Source organism: Camelus bactrianus, chromosome 5 (genome assembly GCF_048773025.1).
Source record: "Camelus bactrianus isolate YW-2024 breed Bactrian camel chromosome 5, ASM4877302v1, whole genome shotgun sequence".
Taxonomy (NCBI): domain Eukaryota; kingdom Metazoa; phylum Chordata; class Mammalia; order Artiodactyla; family Camelidae; genus Camelus; species Camelus bactrianus.
In genome coordinates this window covers 11,432,606-11,451,559 of record NC_133543.1, presented here as the reverse complement: position 1 = coordinate 11,451,559, position 18,954 = coordinate 11,432,606, and the positions used below count along the sequence as shown (strand labels likewise).

Below are 18,954 nucleotides of genomic sequence, written 5' to 3'. Positions count from 1 at the left end.
GGTCTCTTGCTGGCACTCATTTAGAGGAAGTAAAGCCCCTTTATGCTGGAGGCGGGCATTACACCATCTTCTGGACCATCCTTCCTCTCCTCCACCTGTCTGCCCAGTGCCCCCACTTATCTAACTACCTAACAACCTGAGACCATCAGGAGAAACACCAAACAGGCTCTTACTGGACGTTGAAGTGGACCGTGCAGTGCTGGGTTCTGGGCTAACTCAGAAGCTAATAGTTACAACTCTTCTCTGCAGGACCAGCAGTGACAGGAGCTTCCATGCAGCCAGCTGGGGAAGCCGGAGAGAGGGAAGGGAAGCAGCTGTGAAAGAGAGCATGGCCAGCTCTGTGGGGACCGGATGGCTGGGCTCAAGTCCTCCTCAGTGGCAAGTCCTCCAAGCTCAGTAACTGTCCAAATGCTAAAAAGTCTTAACCTCGATGAGCTTTGGATTATTGAAAAAAGTGGCTGTTATGAACCAAATTATGCTTCTCCAAATCCGTATGTTGAAGCCTTAACCCCCAGAACCTCAGAATATGACTGTATTTGAAGAGGTGATGAAGGTAAAGGGCGACCGCTGGGGTGGGCCTCGAGATGAGATGTCATATTTGCTCCCACACCCGCACAATGGCTGGCAGGTGGATCAGGCCATCCTTTCATAACAAGACCAAGGGGTCCTCATTCGGTTTGGACATGACTGGAACCCTACTTGTCTGAAGATGGATAAGGTTCTGTCTAGCACAGCTGAAAAGGTTAAAAATTTTGCAATTATTTATCTTGTGGATGTTACAGAAGTACCTGACTTCAACAAGATGTATGTGTTATATGCTCCACGTACTGTCGTGTTTTTCTTCAGGAACAAGCACATCCCGATTGACCTGGGTACTGGTAACAGTAACATGATCATCTGGGCCACGAGGAACAAGCAGACGATTGACGCAGTCGAGACGATGTACCAAGGTTCCTGGAAAGGTCGTGGCCCGGTGGTTATCTCCGAGGGACTTCTCCATGAAATACAGACAGTGAGCTCTCATCCAGTCCTGGGGTGTATGGATGCTGTGGAGTCATTCTCATGTAGAAATATAAGTATTTTAAACTATTTAAAGCCTTTGCAAAAGCATTTGGAAAAGAATACATGGCTCAGGGAACTGGAGGGTTTTGCAGTGAGAGTGGCGTTGCCTTGACTTTCAGTCCGCCTGGTCATTGTATTTTTGTATCAGCAAATTTCTGTAAATATCCAGCTGAAATAAATAAAATACATGGTGATGGGGTAAAAAAAGGAACAGGCAAAGACACAGGGAGAAGACAGCCATCTACACGCCAAGGAGAGAGGCCTTAGGAAGAGCCAACCCCACTGACATTCTGATCTCAGACTTCTAACCTCTGGAACTGAGGGGAGTGGTGTGGGGGAGAGAAGTCTATTTTAAGGACTTGGATGAGGCAATCAGGAGGGCTGGCAAGTCCCAAATCTGCAGCGTGGATCAGAAGGTTGGAGACGCAGAGGAGAACTGATGCTGAGTTCCGTCTGAAGTCTGCCTGTTGAAGAATCACTTCTTATTCAGGGGAAGCCAGTCTTTTGCTATTCAGTCCTTCAACTTATTGGATGAGGCCCGCCACATCATGGAGGACAATCTGCATTACTCAAAGACCACTAATTTAATCTCAAAAAACCCCATACTCAACCTTAGACAAAGTAGAAACCTCTCAAATTCAGCATCTTCTTGGCTACTTACTAGCTGTAAGCAGGTTAGGTTAATCTTTCGGAGCCTCAGTTTTCCTATCTGAAAATGGGAATCATAATACTTATGCTGGCTACTGTCTGTTTCCTGCCCCCCAGAGCCTCCTCCCTTCCCTGTCACATGCTCTATGCTATATATCCTGGAAGGCTGACTTATATGGACTGCCTCACCTAGCTCCCTTGTCCTCTCCTTTCCAAAACAAACAGTGTCAGGGCTGAGAGCCCTGACCAGCAGGGCTCAGAGCTTCCTGAAAGCATTTCAGTTCTTTACTCAAAAATATAAGCAGAAAACCAAGGATCTTCAGACATTTGACAGAACCTGTAATGTGACAAGGATCAAAGTAAACAGGAAACACACTTAGAGGAAACAGGGATGGGGAGAAGGAAAAAAAAAAAAAAGCATCTCCATTATATCCTCAGAGAAATAAGAGAAGCAATGCCATGAAATAGTTATAGGAAGGATGTCATAGAAATTTAAGTGAGAGAGCAGGCATCCAACAACGCATCCACATACTAGAGTTCTGGCAGAATGTCAATGTGATGAGAGGCTGTGGGGCTGGGCAGGTCCCAGTCCTTACTGCTTGTTCATCACTTAGGGGCCTGCACAGGTACCAGTTTCCAGGCATTCCAGGTACTTCCTATTGTGGGTTTTGACTAGCAATGTCTATCGTGGTCCACTGGTGTATTAACTTCCCATTGCTGTTATAACAAATCAACCCAAACTCAATGGTCAGAAACAACCCAAATTTATTATCACACAGTTCTGGGGGCCAGAAATCTAAAACCAAGGTATGGACACATTCCTTCTGGAGGCTCCAGAAGATGACTGTGTTACTGAGTTCAAACTTGTTCTGTTCGCTACACGACAAACCAATAAATGGGGAGATGAGGTGCTGGGGCAAGGAATAATGACTTTTTCTGGAAGGCTGGCAGACCAAGAAGAGGGCAGACTAATGTTCTGGAGAACCATCTTCCCCAAGTCAGAACTCAGGCTCCTTTTATACTAAAAAAAAGAGAAGGGCTGTGGTTGGTTGTTGCAAATTTCTTCCTGTCAGAATCCTTTGTTCTTGCAGCTGTCCACGTGGGTCAGATCATGATGTCCCTGTAAACCTCCAACAAGACAAATGTTGTTTTCTATTCTGCAACTATTTATCTCTCTATGAATGGAGAAGTGTTACACCCTTAAAGGTCAGAGCCTTGAGAATGGGCTCTCCTGTCTATTTCAGGCTCTAGGCAACATCCTTTTACAAAAGGTGCAGAACCAGCATGACTGAGCCCAGGAGACATAGCACAGGGTTAGAGCCAAAAGAACAGACCCAATACGGAGTCAGATTTGTTCTTCCCTACTATAGTTTCCTTGTCTTTTCCTCCACCTTCAAAGCTCATCCCCTCAGCCTCTTGTTGTGTTATCACAGTTCCCTTTTCTGAATTTTGACCCATTTGTCTTCCTCTTAGGAAGATCCATGTGATTCCTTTGGGTCCACCTTGATAACCCAGAATACTCTTTCCATTTCAAGTTCCTTAATGCAATTACATCTGTAAAGGTCCTTTTGCCATGTAAGATAATATATTCTCAGGTTCCAGGGATCAGTGTATAGACATTTTGGGGAACTTTTCAGCCCATTACAGTTCGTTTCTGTCTTTTATAAATCCTATAGTTCAACTAGCATTTATTGAGTGACTCCTCTGTTGGTCCCATTGTTGAATCTGGGAATGCAGAGCAGAGAGACAGCATCTGCCCTTGAGGACTTCACAGCGGGGGTGGGGGTAGGAGCGTGGTCATATAAGCAGACAACTCTAATGCCTGTAGAATGACATTTTGGGAAAGACTTCTGCAAGCAGCTGAGATATGGTGCAGACTATGTTTGCCTTCAGGGATATTCCAGTCCCGTGGGGAAGAAACGTGAACAAAGGAAGCTGGTGTAATTAGGAGTGCCAGCTCCAGCCCCTCCCTAGAGAACAGTTTTACTGTTTCCAGTGACTGCCTACTGAAACTCCCTTCCCATTGGGAAGTAGCCACCTCCACAGTGTACCAAGGCTTCCAGAACTCGCTGGTCGCTCCCTTTTGATTGATAAAGAGCCTCATCTCAGTTCTTTATGATTCAGTCATGTTCCTTTAAAGCATCAGCTTCACAAAAGCCTTCTCCCTTCCCTCCACCCAAGGCAGGCTGGACTTGTGGCTCTGAAGCTTAGCGTGTGGATGGGCTGAGGAGGGGGCATGGGCTGCTCTCAGGCACCTCCCCCGTCATCGCATGGTGGGAGGGGGACCAGATGCTCGGAGGTAAGGCTCTGACTTACCTGCCTATGCTCAGTGCGTGGCAAGATCTGGATTTAACAGACCTTTAACTGACCACTGCATCTCTCAGTGTGGGAGCATTTGTTGGTGATTTGGGAGACACTAGGACCCTCCCACCTGGCTCAGGCTTGGTCTGAAAAAAAAATTTTTTTTTAATTAAAATTTTTTTTGTGTGTTTGGGAGGTTATTAGGTTTACTTATTCACTTATTTTCTTAATGGAGGTACTGAGGATTGAACCCAGGACCTCGTGTATGCTGGGTATGCACTCTACCACTGAGCTATACCCTCCTCCAGGTTTGGTCTTCTCTTCCTTGCTAAAGCTCCTGCAGGAGGCATCCTCCTTACTCCGACTTCTCATTGCCAAGGTCATGTTGCCCATCAGGCAGCCTCCTAGGGTGGAGTTCTTTCCATGGGACTCACCCTGCAGGACACTCAGTCTCCTCTCAGCTCTATCATCTCTCTCCCAATTCCTCCGCACCCTGGAAGGATCTGGTGCTGCCCATTCTAGAGGCTTTTCAACTCTGGACTGGACTCAACTTGGAAAGTTGCTTCTTCTCAAGTCTATACTGCCTTTTGCACAGAAAATGCAGGTCTGAGACCTAGATGTTCTGTCTTGAGGTGTGTCAAGTTCAAAGGGCTCAGTTTATAAACCAAAGCAACACAAATGTTCCCCATCATCTCCTCTTCAAGGATGTTATGAGGAGGAATAGTTCAATAGCAGCAATGTTTTCCACGTTCCTTTTTAAAAATTCTCTACTTTTTATACGTTACCCTCTCCAGTGCCTTTTACCCACCAAACCCACCCCCATATAAAGCTTAAAACCATCTCCTTGTCCACAGCCAGGGCGCCCTGCTTCCCGCCCTCTCTTCCATCTCCTAGCTCTGGGCTGGGAACATTGACCTAGGCTCCCCCAGTGTAGCTCCTGTCTGATCACCTCCTGCTGACCTTCTCCAGCCCCCAAGCCTGTGTGACCCAAGTTACACAACAGATGCTGGAGAGCAAGAGCCCTTTGAGAGGCAGAGGTAGGAGAGGGAAAGATGAAGGAGAAACTGGAGAGGCAATTTTTATCTTTTCATGGGGGGGCTGGGGGGCGGGGCAAATCTGCACAGCCATAGTGGGAATTCCACCTCATCATGTGAGCAAAGAGATGCCTCTGGTATAGATGATGTATCAGGTGGAGGAACAGGACATAATACTAGCTACTCCACGTTGACAATCAACTTTGCCAAAGTATTTGATGACTATTAAATGAACTGGAAGTGCCTTGAAGTTCTCCAGATATTGAGCTGGGCACATGGAACCCAGGTACACTAATGGGCTGCTAGGAGGGTAGAATGAGGTGCCCAAAGGGGAGGGAAAAAGGCCGTGGATAAAGGGAAGAATTGTCCTCGGGGGTCCTGGGGGTCCATTTCTCGTACTGACCACACTCTACTCATGGACTTCTTTGGTTCTACCCAAAGCCTTGCCTGTGGAGCTCGGATCTAATGTCCCGGCAATCCCTCCTCCCCACCCCCACACCGTACCTTTCTGTGTGTGCCAGAGGCCGGGCCGTCCTACAGTCTGTTTATCTCTGCCCTCCATCGCGTCCCCAAGTTAGTAGGAGCCGGGTTGTAAGGCAGCATTGTGTAGGATTTGCTCTTAGAGCTAGCTAATGAACTGTAAAGGACTCTATAAATGACAGCGCGGGATGACTGAGAGCAGGACTCCAAAGGACAGAAAAGCAGGTGCCGCAGAAAATCACGATGCATTGTCCGAGCTGCCCGCAGCAGCCGCTGGTCCCCCTGCAGCACGCACGCGGCAGCGCCGCGCCCGCTGCTTCGCCAGGTGGCCGCAGACGCAGCCCGCTCTGCCGCGGGGGACGCTCGCGCTCGCCGGGCTCGCCCCGGCCCTGTGCTTGCCAAGCAGCGCCGGACCGTCTGCGGGGGACACAACGCTCCTCACCGCCCCAGCGGCCAAAAGGAGTCACGGAGAGTGAATGAACAATTTTATTTTTTTTGCGCCGAGTGGCCACCGGCACATCTCCATTTGGGCTAGATTCATAACATCTATCGTGGGGTTGAGCAGAGACCATCTATGCTAAATAGCTCCTAGCGTTGCTGGATAAACACGGAAGCATCTCAGATGGTCCCCACTCTACTTTTATAGTGGCAAAGTAGTGTGTTCATTAATGATAGATGAGATAGCAAAGTGGCATTCAGAACTCAGATTGTCACCCCTGCCCTCCTAGAAAACTACCCGAGCACCTTCGAGAGGCTGGACGGGGTGTAAGGAGAACTATGGTTAAATGACCGCAGTGGATTATTTAGTAATTCATTAAGTGATCGCACCTACATTAGCACATTTCATCCTCACCAACACTTTGTAAAGTTGACAAACCATGTATCGGTGTTCCTCTTTGTAAGGGAGGAAACTGAGGCACAGTGATCTTGAGTGACTCACCCGAAGAGCACGTGATTATTAAGAGGCAAGCTGGATCAAAGTGGATCCAACTCTGAATCCAGGACCTTTGCTCCAATCCTTCTCTGTGAGAACCAATTTGGCAAACGGAGGTTTATCACAACTGAACAGACTTTATAATAGAACTTAACCAAATGAGTGTGTTCATATCACACACAGTACCTAAATAGAGTGTGCGTGCCTACCTCCGTGTGTGTGTTATACAGATGTTTCAAAAATCAAACTAAGTGGGGAGGGTAGAGCTCAGAGGCAGAGTGCACGCTTAGCATGCACGAGGTCCTGGGTTCAACCTGGTTTTAACCTTCGTTAAAAAAAAAATCAAACTACAACTCCATTCTGAACTCTTGACTGATAGACTCTTTTATAATTGTATTTAATTCTTTCATGTAAGTACGTTTGTCTCTCTAATACAGCAGCAAGACAAACAATTGGGTCCAGGGAAAGAATCTGGAGCGGGCAGCCAGCTGAAGTCCAGCACCTGCCAGGAAGGCAAGGTGGCCACCTGGTCCGATGTCGTGTCCTCTTCTCTGATCACCAAGCAGACCCCTTAGAACAGGACCCGTGAGCCCAGGCGGTTTTAAGGGAGATCTCATTAGTGCAGGGCTGTGCTGTCTACATAGCGAGTGGTCAATACCTGCTGATATTAATTACATTACAAGGTATGAGGGCTGGGTTTTCTTTAGTTCCTTAAAGAATAATGTTGTGTGAAGGGTCTCAATTGAAGGGGAGGCTCTATCATGACACCAGGAAAAATGTCCATCAGAGAGGAGCGGAGTGGTCTCAGATTTAGCAGTTTGCCACCAAGTCTTGTAGTTTTAGTGGAACAGCAGGACACCCTTAAGCAATGCTGAAAGGCAGACCTTGTCTTCCCGGCTTCAAGCTTCCACTCCCAGAAAGATGTCTGCAAAAGACACCAGCAACAGGAACAGATACATTTGATCAGATATAATTAATAGATTGGCTTATGTGGGGATATCTGGTGTTTAACCTGCAAGGTTTTTTTCCTTAATTACTGGTTACCCTCACTAGATATTGGTAGAATATTAGAAGTGGCATTAAGTGACTGCCCAGAGACACCAGGGTACCTTAGGGGCCCTGGGAAGAGGGATTCTGCTATGTGATGCAACCAGCCCAGAAGATGCTCTCCAGTCCCTGCAAGCAAGTGGGAACCAACCACTACAAACACCCAGCCAGGGAAGTCTCTGTCCCTGTGGCCTCAGATTCCACTCCCCCTCCAAGAGACTTCAAGTCCCCTGTCTCTCAGAAATACATTTTGCCCTCTCAGGCTGCCCAGTGGTTGTTCCAATGGTCCCATTTAAATCAGGCATACCAAATTAACATCCCAAAGGTTCTGATCATTAACTTGTCATTGGAACCACAGCCCACAAAGTAGCCCACGACCTGCCTGCTGTATTCCTCTCCAGCACGATGGCCCTAACAGTGCTGAACTATGTGATTTAAACAGAATCCAGAGTCTTCTACGTCATAGTCAAGATGTCCAGGATACGATGGAAAATCACCCACCATAGCAACATTTAGGAAAATTACAACTCAAATGAGAAAAGGCAATCACTGAGGCCAACAGTAACAAATCAGATGTTGGAATGATCTGACCAAGATTTTAAAGTAGCGATAATAAAAATACTGCAAAATGCATTCTCTGGAAACAAATGAAAATCTCAGTGAAGAAACAGAATATATGAAAAAGTAATCAAACAGAAATGATCACATTGTACACTTTAAATATCTACAGTTTTGTCAGTTGTATGTTAATAAAGCCGGGAAAAATCATAAAAGAAATAAAATAACAGACATTTAAAACAAAACTTCTTGTCTGAGCTTAACAGCAGAGTGGAAATGACAGAATATAGAGTCAATGAACTTGGACCCCTATCAACAGAATTTACTCAGTCTGAATTTACTCAAGCTGAATATTTTATTGACTCTGTTGGGAGGCTTCAAGAGCAGGGTTGAAATTTCCCCAGGAGGGAGAGGAAATTCCACCTGTGGATGACAGCTTCAGCTTTGCTCATGAACGTCCTTTCCCGACTGTCTTTCCTACGGATTTTTGTTTAGTCATGATTGCAAAAACCAGTTTCTTTTAATACATCGAATATGCATTCAGTTCTATTTCTTTTGACAAACACTGACTGACAAAGCCTTTTTAAATTTCTCTGAATGTTTTCTAATTTTCAATGTATAGATCTTGCACACATTTTGTTGTATTTATATCCTTGTATTTGATATCTTTTAATACTATTTTTATGGTACCATTCTAAGCATTTCACTGCGTACCATAATTTTTCTGGTACAGAGAAATATACTTGATTTGTATACTTACAAATTCCAACTAATTATTTTGCAAAGTTTTCTTATAAATTTAATTATTTGTAGATTATTTTTCATGTCATCTGCAAATAATGACAGTTTGTCTTCTCCTTTCAAATTCTTATAATTTGACTTCTTTTCTTGCCTTAAGTTTACTAACTAGAATGCCTACTCTAATATTGAACTGCAAGCATCCTTAACTTATTCTTGATATCTGAGGGGAACTTTTGACATTTCACAAATGAGTATTATATCTGTGTAGGGTTTCCGTTGACACTATCAATTATGTTCACATCCATTCCTTTGTAAAGATTTTTTAATCATAAATGATGAATTTTATCAAATCTATTGACATCGTATAATTACTTTTCTTTAATTTGTTAATGTAGTTAATTACACTGATTTTTGATTGTTGAACCAAATTTGAGGGGTTTTATTTTGCACTCCTGAAATGAAATTAACTTTGTTATAAGCTCCTTTTTATGGTTCATTGAATTTGACCCGCAAATATATTATCATTCCGGACTTCTGCATCTGTGTGCGTGAGAGATGTCTGCTTGTTATTTCCCTTTTTCATAATGTCCTTGTCAGATGTTGGCACCCAGAGTCTTGTTCTTTCATAAAACTAGTTGAGAAGTAGTTTTTCTTTCTTTTTAAATTCTCTGAGAGGGTTTGCATAAGATTGAGATTTGCTTTATGGCTCAATATGTGGTTAATTTTGATAAATCACTTGTAAAACACTTGCAGATCTCTATGCTCAGTATTCTGTGTTCATGAATCAAATCAAGTTTAATTATCTAGTTGAAATTTTCTGTATACTTTTTGATATTTCTGTTTTTTCCATTACTAAGAGGACAGTATAAAAAACTTTCAATATACTTACAGATTTTTCTATTTCTACTTTTAGGTTCCTCAATTTAGCTTCATGTATTTTGAGGCTATGTCATTAGGTGCATACAGAGATGCATTTGTTATATCTTCCTGGTGAATTAAAATATCTTTATTCTTTTTGCCTCTAGTAAAGGCTACTTTGCTTGATATTTATAAAGTCACATCACCTTTTTCTTGATCTGTAGTTGCTTGGTATTTTCTATCCTTCTTATTTCAATTATTTGTATCCTTACTCTTTAACTTCAGACTCTTACAAACAACATGTCATTGTTCTTTTAAATCCACACTTACAATCTTTTTCTTTTACTTGGAGTGTTTAGTCCACCGACATTTAAAGTAATTGTTGATGTATTTTCTTTGTTTGCTCCTCTATTTGTCCTGCCTCTCTGTTCCTTTTTTTCCCTCTCTTTTGCCTTATTTAAAATTCATTTTTCACTGTCACACTTCCCTCTTATGTTCTTGTTACATATTCTTCATTATTATTTTAGCAATTGCCATAAAGACTATAACATGAATTCCTGACTTATTAAAGTTGAATAAAATTAGTCTTTTTCACTTTTTGGGCAGTGCAAAGACTTCAGAATACTCAGCATCCTGCCTGATTCCTATATACAGTTCCTGAGTATTTACATTTTCCAGAATGTAGTTATACATCATGAGATTTTTGGAGTTGTGCTTGCTTGTCTGTGTTAATCAGCCAATGATCATTTCGCTGTATCCTCTGTACTGCTCTTCATTCTCTCCTGCATCCGAGGGTGGCAAATTGCATGATGTGTATGAGTCTTTACAATCACTCTGTTGACTCTGGCCTTGGGCAGGGGAATATGAGTAGATGTGATTATACCATGTCTGGGCAGGGGCTTTATGTGTGATTTCATGGATCAGCTCCCCATTTTGCTCTTCACTTCTTGCATAAGAACAAGCGCGTTCCTGGGAAGGGCTGTTCGTTCCTATCCCATCACTGCTGGTGAGCAGTAAATGGATTGTAAGCCACAGAGGTACTAACTTGGTCATGCAGCAAAGATAGTCAATAAACTGAACTTCCTCTCAGGACATTTTTTCTTCTGCCTATAGAACACTTTTATGCTGGGAACATAGTCTTTCAATTTTGGTTAATTGGAAAACTTCATTTTCTGTTCACTTCTTTTGCATTAACAGAAGTACTAATGAGTTCAGAGACTGATGAATTTTCACAGGGCAAATACACCTTCATAACCAGGACCCAGATCAAGAAGCAGCCTCCTTCAGTCCCCTCCTTGGTGGCAGCACTTTCCAAATTAATGGCTACTTTGATTTTTAAACACCACACATTAATTTTGCCTATGTTTGAATTTCACCTAAAGGGACTCCTACGTTGTGTATCTTTTATCTGATTCATTTTGCCATGAATATTCTAATCATTGAAAAATATTCATAATACATGAGTATATCAAGTTTTATACCTTTGATGTATTAGACTATATCTATTTTTCTCTTTTTCCTTCCTCACCCTTGCTAGGAGTATGTCATTTTTTTCAATGCTTGATATTTTTGCTTGCTGCTTTTTTTTTTCCACGCATATACTCTGTGATTTCTGTGTCTTTCCTGCATGCCAGGCACTGTGCAGCCAATGCAAATGCAGTCGTAACCAGGACGCTGTCTTGGCTTTAGTAGGCTCATGGTCTATGGTGCCTACAGGTAAATAAGAAGTGTAATAACTGTCACAATTGGGATAAGTATAGGATCCTGATTAGTGTGTAATATGTAGATGCATGAAGTACAATATGAGCTGTTTGCTACATCCGAAGCAGTCCCATTTAATTATTAAACATGTCTTCATTGCACACTTACTATATGGTCATCACTGGTCTAAGACAAAGCAAAGGTGCTTACTTCTAACTTTGAGGTGGGGTTAGCACACAGCCTGCACAAATAGAACAGTTAGTGACTGATGTTGATCAGAGGTTCCTGCTGTAGGTGGAGTAGAGCAGAGTGCAGCAAACGACAGGCACTTGGCAGGAATTGTTGAAGCTCCGAGGTCATAACAGTTTAGCTCAGTCAAGGACAGAAAGGTCCGTGTGGCTGTGTCCTCCATGTGGCAGTGGTGGGTGGCATGGCGTGAGACTGCTGAAGCCCGTGGGACCCAGCCATGGAGGGCTTGAAAGGCCATGGGGGTGACTTTGGTTTGCATTCTGGGCATAAAAGACAGTGCATTCCTTGAAGCTGGAAGTAGAGAATCAAAGGAGGAGGATGCTCAGTGTGCTGGGAGAAAGAATCGGAGTGATAACACTGTGACCCACCCAGGGGACAGTCAGCCCCTAGTCTTGCTGCAATTTTAGGTACAAGAAGTGGTGGAGAGGAGCTTGAAGAGAGGGATCATGAAAGGCCTTGAATGCCAGGCGGAGAGTCTGAGACTTTACCCAGAAGTGCAAAAAATTCACTGAAGGATAAAATGTGAGAAAGGGACATGAGACAAGAGAGGTTCTGGGTGTGGATCTGCAGGTGCACGGGGGGCAGCTTAGTCTAAGGAAGACACGTTTACCCCTTGGACCCAAAAAGCTGGTGCCTAGGCAAAGTTGTGTATTGGATAAGACAGCGTAGGAAGAAAGTTAGAGAAAATATGGCCTTTTTGCCTTCAGACTTTTCTGTTTCCAGACCTGCTGTCTATGAAGCCTGAATGTGGACAATGTCTCAAGGGTGAGGGCTGTGAACAAGGGTACAGGAGTGGGAACATGGCCTCAGTTTCCCCCTCCTATTTTCTCATTTTTCCTGATCATTCTTGTCCCTCTCAGGGCAGACAGTCCATGAATCTGATATTTGCTGTTCTCTTCATGGAAGAGGCCAGAGAGGCTGAGTGAGGGTGGGGACTGGAGCAGAGACCACACTGATGGTGGGAAAGCCTGAGTGAGGAGGGGTCAGTGCTGAACGCAGTAGGGAGACATTGGTGGCTTTTGAGCAGGGGAGGGTGTGGGAAAACGGATATTTAGGAAAATGTGCCTGGCTGTGGTAGGCAAGATAGTTATAAAAGCATCATTTTGATAATGGAGCCAGTAAAAAGCAGTAGGATTTTTTTAAAGTCATTACATATAAATGTTGGTCTTCATTCAAAAAGGATTGTACAGATATCTGAATATTTATGTTTCTAAATATGGAGAGAGCATAGTGCTCAGAGGGACATAATGATACATCTGAGTTTTAGCCAGAAAGATATTCTATGAATCTAAATTGTTTCTGTATATATTATCACATTTTATTCCCATCACCCTTAAGAAGTAAGAAAGTGTGGGCAATAGTTTCATTTTCAGAGAAGGAAAATAAGCCAGCATTTAAGCCCTTTCTCATGGCTGAGGATGGCCAGAGAGCACAGAGGGCGGAGCCTGGAATCTTGATGGTGGGGGTCAGCGGGGCTAATCCTACAGGTGGTCTCCTTTTCACATGGAAGCCTCCAAGTTTCAGCCCCAGCCTGTCCAATGGATCTTTGTGTCATAATGCAAATGATCTGTGCCTCAGCTGTCAAATACGGTAGCTGCTAAGCCACACCTGAACTTCTGTAGACTTGAGACATGGCTGGTGTTGAGACAAGAGGGAAGGCGGCAGGGCACAACCACTGAAGGAAGGACACAGCAATTGAGGATACGGTGTAAACTGGTCAGAACCAAGGTGGCGGGAGATCTGACTTCCAGTAGACCTTGAGCCTCATGGCGCACCCACAGGCGCCATGACAGTTCCCAAGCTGACCACAGATGGTCAAAAAGTGGGCGGGGCCCAATTCCTGGAAATCCCCGCCCCTCCCCCAAAGCAGTTGGAATAATTCTCTCACTTGTGACCATGTGAAATCATTGAGTCTATAAAAACCAATAACCCACATCTCCTGATCGCTCTCTCTCTTGTCTTCTGAGATGGCCCGCACTCTATGGAGTGCGTATCTTCTTTTACTTTAAACCAAATATCCCCACACCTCTCTGTCTCTCTCCCTCTTGCCTTTTGAGATGACTTGCATTCTGCCTATGGAGTGTGCATCTCCCTGAATAAACTTGCTTTCACCTTACTGTGGCTCGCTCTTGAATTCTTTTCCTGTGTGAGGCAAGAACCTGTTCTCCAGCAACAGTATGCATGAGGAATTTTGATTTTATTTAACTTTAGTTAAGTTAAACTTACCGTGCAACACCCACATGTGGCTAGTGACTCTGGCCAGAGTTCACTGCTCCTCCTTGGCTTTTCCTCACCCATCAGTCAAATCTTGGGTAGTTTTTCTCAAGCTTATGGACCAGGGAAACTGCCTTTTGCTGGGGAGAAGGGGGAGGCAGGAGGATGCTGGTTTAGAATCTTTCTGGGTGCATTTGATGTGATAAAACCCCTGCAGTTACAGGGGGTTGAGCAGATCTGGGTTAAAAAAAGGCAAATGAGGTCTTTACTGCAGGACTTCTTTGAGCCCTTTCGAAGCTAATGCACCCACTTAAAACCCAGACAGAAGGGGTTCAATAACTATAGGTCCATTTTCACAGAACAGAGTGTGTACTGAGGAGTATATTTCAGAAAATACTTCAGAGAAAAAAACGTATCTGAGCCACTTATTGGGTACATGACCTTGAACTACATCTTCATCGTGGCTTCTCTTCAGTTCCCTTATTCACAAAATGCTGATCATATCTCCTCACTGAGGGTGGCAGTGAATGTGTGCCTACTTAGAGGTGATTAAGACTTTGTCCCTGCCTTCAGGGAACCCAGATCAGGCTGATAACCACGGAAGTGAACTATACAAAGAAGTGAAGTTCTGACAGAAATGACCCCAAGCCTGCTGATGGGCAACAGTTTTTAAAATCTCTTCTTTCCTTTCATCTTCAATCTCTCCGTCTTGCCTGGAGACGGGCAGTTTCCCGAGGAATGGATTTGAATGTATACAGTGCTGCTTCCTTGAGCAGTCTGCCTTGTCCTCGCCTACATTTGTAGCCTTCTTGATATGGGTCTAATGACTCCTTGTCTGGGGGCCGTCTCACTCAGAAGGGAGAGCAGCCACGAAGTGTGGGGTGGTTAGATTTTATGGGTTGGGTAACTTCATGTGCTAACAAGTGGGAGGGTTATTCCAACCACTTTGGGGAGGGGGCTGGGATTCCCAGGAACTGGGCCACCCGCCCACTTTTTGACCTTTTATGGTCATGACGCCTGTGGGAGCGCCATTTACCATGCTCATCTATTACAGGGAGCGTATACTGAAGCTCAAAGTCACTGAAACTCAAGTCTCCCACCATCTTGGACCCCAAAGTCTACTGGGAATTGAATTTTCCAGCATTCTGGTCTTCTTATAATGGCTGTGCCCTGCCTTCTTCCCGCCTATCTCAGAGGGTGAACTAGGTACTTGAGGTGTGGGGTCCACCAGAGCCTATTCTCAGTGCAGGGGCTACTTCCCTGATGTCTCAGGGTGGGGACTGGCCAGCTGCTCTTCATTCCTGCACTTGCTGCCTCAGCCTGCGAGGTCATTCTTACCTTTCTGACGCTTTCCCCTCACTCTGGAAGAAACCTTGTTTCTTTAGGGCAGAAAGCTGGAGAACTGCTGGTCGTGCTGGTCTCTGATACCAGGGATGGGAGGCCTGGGATGTGGACTGTCAACAAAACAGGACTTCCTAGGATGGCCCTGCATAGAGAGAGAGAGACAGAGAGAGAAAGGGAGACAGAGAGAGACAGACAGAGAGAGAGAGAGAGAGAGAGAGAGAGGAGCTGGCAGCAGCAGCGGGGCATGAGTCGTCACCGGTGCTCTGGGGGCACACGATCTCCTTGGGCAGCTCTGGGAAATAAGCCAATAGAGCAGGGAGCTTCCCGGGATCCACGCCTCAGCCCAGCAGGCCGAGGAGGACCCCCTTGCTTCCACTGTGCCACACAAAGGAGAACTGGTGAGTCTGCATCAGTCCGTATCCCAGAGACACCAAGCAGGGGTGACTGTCAGCACCCCACGTGATCGAGGTGGCCTCAGCCAGACCCTGCCCCATTCTGAGCCAGAAGAAGAAAGGAAGGAACTGCAAAGGAAGTCCTGCTCCTCTTGGGGCAAAAGTGTCTGAAGTCTGTCCCGGGAAATGCAAAGAAGAGAGGGCCTGGTCATCACAGGTGCTCTGGGCTTCCAGGCGGCCCAGAACACCGGGCTACTGTATGCAGCATTCCTGGGGTTTTGGAAAAAGTCAGGTTGCCATAGGTTTCCAAAGGCCCTGAGAGGTCAGGTGGGCTCTACTCCAACCATGGCCTCACCAGAAGTGCCTTGGAAGTGCGGCCAGATGGATGATTGCCCTTGTGACTAGGCTAGATTTATAATTACGAGTTAGGTCAAGGTCAGTGATATTTATGAAACATCATGGCCCTGGGACTTTATCAGGAATTCCCGATAAAGAACAGGTATGTATGAAGGAAGATTGCATGGTAGAGGAAAGAGTCTATGCTGGGTTAAAAGTCAAATTAGTTATTTAATGAAACGTGAGGTCTTCTGGAAGACGTTCAACCCCATGAGCCTTGACCTCCTCATCTGTAAAATGAGGCGGGGCAGCACCGGCCACACAGCTGTCTGTATGAATTTTGTTTAGACCTAGTGAGAGGAAACTCCTTTGCCTGCACAATGTCGGCTCACATGTTGAACTTGGAAGGTAGCCAACCCACTTATCTTGGGCAGAAACATACACCTGCATAAAATTATAAACACTTTCAAGTAGGATTTGGAGTTCATCCTTTTTGGTGGGATGAACAAAATCATGGAAGAAAGGGATTTTAGGCAACAACCAGGAATAGTGGAACATCTGGTCCTTCTTACATGTATCAGATGATGACAGCTCTTCCTGAGGTATTTTCTAAGCATCATTTCCATCCAGATACTTAAACTAGTAGCAGCTAAGTACAGAATCATTATACCATTACTTTTTTTTTTTTTTGATTGATTGAGATATTGTATAAGAGGGGTCACCTCTTTCTCTCAAGACAGAAAGTACCTTTGTGGGGTATCAAGCACTAAACATTTCCCCTCCCCACTCAGTCAGTGAAACAGAATGGCCATGCCTCGAAGCGTCCACAATGCAGAAGTGGCTGTGTCAGTAGGAAGTCCCTGGTTTGGACTCAGAAAGCTCCATCATCCAACACTGGCTTCACCAGCTGTGTGATTTGAGCAGGTTGCTCCACGTCTCTGATCTTTCTGCGCCATTAGCTGTGAACTGAGGATGACCATGGCTCACGGGGCTGTTGTGTTACATAGTGCAATGGATTTTAAATGGTAATTTTTAATAAACCAGCAAGTACGTTGGCATAATATCTGGCATATAACGGGCAGCCAAAGGTGATCTCACTTCACTGCTGCATTAGTGACATTATTTTTATAATGTGTTTGTGAGCCGAATTCAGGGCCCCGTGGAGGAGATGAGCTGTCATCTGGTTTACACATCGCTGGGTGCACTTGCCTCTGAATTTGCAGTTTCTCTTCGCTGATTAATGCTCAGCTCCCCGTGCACTCTGATCCAACTGCTTATGTGAGCTGGGTGGGGGGTCCCCTACGACCTGCTACGTTTTCTTTGCTCAGGTTCGCAAAGCCAAGAGATAAATAATAGGATATTGATGGTGATGGGTGCTGACGGATGTTGGAGAAAGGATAGCCCATGCATGCCCAACAGTAAAACTACCGAGTTTCTGTTTTACGAACGTTTCCCAGCCTTTACATCCATCCCTCTTTCATTCTAGGAAGGGAGTTCTGTGAAATAATAGTTTATAATAGCAAATGTCAGTTCTGACTTATTTTTTTTCCTTTTTTAATTTAAATATAGTTGGTGTAAAGAAAATTGATTCAGTTATACATAAATATATATTCTTTTTCAGGTTCTTTTCTATTATATGTTATTACAAGGTATTGAATGTTTCCTTGTGCTCTACGGTAAAACCTTGTTCTTTATCTATTTTTTATGTAGTACTTTGTGTCTGCTAATCCCAAACACCCAATTTTTCCCTCCTCCCCTTTCCCCTTCGGTAACCATGAGTTTGTTCTCTATGTCTGTGAGTCTCTTTCTGTTTTGTAAATAAGTTCATTTGTGGCGTTCTTTTAGATTCCACATATAGATGATGTCATATGATATTTGTCTTTCTCTGTCTGACTTACTTCACTTAGTACGATCATCTGTAAGTTCACCTCATTTGGTTTTGGCTTCCTTGAGGGCAATCTCTTACTTCTTTAGAACAATAACACTACGTAGGCATTTGACACCTTTACGCTGTACGACAGCCTGGACGGTGGCTATTTATTATCCACATTTTATAGATGAAGAAACTCAGGCTCAGAGATGTTAAGCAGCTTACTCCAGGCTAGTCAGCAAGAAAATGGCAGAATTTAAACTCAAACCTAGGTCAGTTTGCTGCCAAAACCTTGTGAACTTTCTCCTGTATATGGACCTCCCTTCTGGTTTGGTATCTCTAGTGTCCTGCACAGGGTCTAATTTTTTTTCTAAGTGCGTGTTAAGTGAGTGAATGAATGAATGGATGATTGAATATGAGTGATTTAATTCAAATTCCTTTTGCAACCATGATTCATTGAGTGACACTTTTTCTTTTTTTCCTGGCCAAATTAACACATTTTCCTCTGGCTTGGTCATGTATCCCCTGGGGACAAATGACTCTGATGAGCTGACCTACTTTTTACGCTTCCCAGCAGCTCCTGCCCGGTGGGGAATTAGCTGTGTGCCTTTGCACTTAGAAAAAGTTGCAGCAGGAGAGACAGAGCTGGGGCAGGAGGGAGAGGAGCCAGGCTTCTGCATTGCTTTCCTTTCCTGCCATGTCTTCAGGAAGCTGGAGATTAACAGAGCGTGAGGGAACTGGGGTGGAGAAACCCACTGGCAGGCGTGGTAATGGGACAGATCACCCCTGTGCCCAAGCCCAGAGCTCCCTGCCCGCCCCAGAGCTCCCCCAACTCGGGGACCCAGGCTGACCCCTTCTCAAGCCTGCTGTTTGATGAAAACAGGAAAACAAGACAGATTTAAGCATAGATGTTGCTACTGCTGTGAGGGTCTCCTACCTAGAGAGAGGCTGGAAGGCGGTGAGGTGAGTGCCTGGGTGGTGCATAAACTGCAGCGTTTATGGTGGGTCTTCCCGTCGAAACTGACCTCAGCCTGGCCTCTGCCACTACAGCACTGTTCGCCTCCCACCCCCCGCCCCATCCCAGTTTCCCACCCCAGCAACCTGCTCAAGGTCACGATATGCAGATACACAGCTGGAGCCCAAGGCATCCTCCCACCTGTGCTTTCTGACGCTGATCCCGGGCAG

General features: G+C 44.8%; 1 pseudogene; it reads left to right on the top strand.

Annotated features, from left to right (window-relative positions):
* Positions 1-589: 589 nt before the first annotated feature.
* Positions 590-1,016, top strand: LOC123618732 (thioredoxin-like protein 4A pseudogene; annotated as a pseudogene).
* Positions 1,017-18,954: the final 17,938 nt, after the last annotated feature.